Genomic DNA, 2,361 nt, shown 5'->3' on the forward strand with positions numbered 1-2,361 from the left:
ATTAAGAAGGACATAAATAACTCCCTTAAAGAAATACAGGAGAACACAGGTAAACAGCTAGAAGCCCTTAAAGAGGAAACACAAAAATCCCTTAAAAAGTTACAGGAAAACACGATCAAACAGGCAAAGGAAAGGAACAAAAATCATCCAGGATCTAAAATTGGAACTAGAAACAATAAAGTAATCACAAAGGGAGACAACCTTAGAGTTAGAAAACCTGGGTAAGAGATCAGGACTCATAGATGCAAGCATTACCAACAGAATACAAGAGATAGAAGAGAGACTCTCAGGTACAGAAGATACAATAGAAAACACTGACACAACAGTAATACCTATGCATAGTGAAAGCAATATACAGCAAATCAGTAGCCAACATCAAATAAATGAAGAGAAACTTGAAGCAATCCCACTAAAATCAGGGATTAGACAAAGCTGCCCACTCTTGCCCTATCTATTTAATATAGTACTTGAATTTATACCTAGAACAATTAGACAACAAAAAGAGGTCAAAGGGATACAAAGGAAAGGAAGAAGTCAAAATATCACTATTTGCAGATAATATGATAGTATACTTAATTGACCCCAAAAATTCCACCTGAGAATGCCAACAGCTGAAAAACAACTTCAGCAAAGGGCTGGATACAAAATTAACTGAAACAAATCAGTAGCCCTCCTATACTCAAAGGACCAACAGGCTGAAAAAGAAATTAAGGAAGTGACACCTTTCACAATAGTCCCAAACAATATGCAATATCTCAGTGTGGCTCTAAACAAACAAGGAAAAGGTCTGTATGACAAGAACTTCAAGTGTCTGAAGAAAAAAAATCAAAGAAAATCTCAGACTTTGGAAAGATCTCCCATGCTTTTGGATTGGCAGGATTCAAATAGTAAAAGTGGCCCTCTTGCAGAAAACAATATACAGATTCAATGCAATCTCCATCAAAATTCCAACACAATTTTTCATAGACTTATAAAGAGCAATTCTCATATTCTTTTGGGTTAACTAAAATCCCAGGATAGAGAAATCTAATCGCAACACTAAAAGAACCTCTGGTGGAATCACCATCCCTGATCTCAAGCTCTACTACAGAGCAATAGTGCTAAAATCTGCATGGTACTGGTACAATGACAAGCAGGTAGATCAATGAAATAGAAATGAAAACCCAGAAATGAACCCATTCAACTCTGGTCACTTGGTCTTTGAGAAAGTAGCTAAAAGCATCCAGTGGAAAAACGACAGCATTATCAACAATTGGTGCTGGCTCAACTGGCAGTCAACATCTAGAAGAATGCAAATTGATCCATTCTTATCTCCCTTTACAAAGCTCGAGTCCAAGTGGATCAAGGGCCTCCACATAAAACCAAATACACTGAATCTAATAGAAGAGAAAGTGGGAAAATTCCTCGAACACCTGGGTACAGGGGGAAAATTCCTGAAGAGAACACCAATGGCTTATGCTCTAAGATCAAGAAATGGGACCTCATAATATTGCAAAACTTCTGTAAGGCATAGAACACTTTCAACAGGACAAAATGGCAACCAACAGATTGAGAAAAGATGCTTACCAATCCCACATCCAATACAGGGGTAATATCCAATATATACAAAGAACTTAAGAAGTTAGACACCAGAGAACCAAATAACCCTATTAAAAAATGGGGAACAGATTTAAACAGGTAATTCTCAACTGAAGAAACTAGAATGGCCAAGAAACACCTAAAGAAATGTTCAACGTCCATAGTCATCAGAAAAGTGCAAATCAAAACAACCCTGAGACTCTACCTCACACCTGTCAGAATGGCTAAGATCAAAAACTCAGGTGACAACAGATGCTGACAAGGATGTGGAGAAAGAGGAACACTCCTCCATTTTTCATGGAATTGCAAGCTTTGACAACCATTCTGGAAACCAGGATTGCAAGTTTGTAGGTTATACAACCACTCTTGATATCAGTTTGGTGGTTCCTCAGAAAATTTTACATAGCAATCCATGAGGACCCAGTTATACCACTCCTAGGCATATACCCAGAAGATGCTCCAACATGTAATAAGGACACAAGCTCCACTATGTTCATAGCAACCATATTTATAACAGCCAGAAGCTGGAAACAACCCAGATGTCTCTCAACAGAAGAATGGATACAGAAAATGTGATACATTTGCACAATGGAATACTACTCAGCTTTTAAAAATAACAACTTCATGGAATTCCCAGGCAAATGGATGGAACTTGAAAATATCATCCTGAGGTGTGAGACAGATGGCTCAGTGGTTAAGAGCACTGACTGTTCTTCCAAAGGTCCTGAGTTCAAATCCCAGCAATCACACAGTGGCTCACAACCATCCTAACCCTAACCCTTC

The sequence above is a fragment of the Mus caroli genome, chromosome 2, assembly GCF_900094665.2.
Source record: "Mus caroli chromosome 2, CAROLI_EIJ_v1.1, whole genome shotgun sequence".
NCBI lineage: Eukaryota > Metazoa > Chordata > Mammalia > Rodentia > Muridae > Mus > Mus caroli.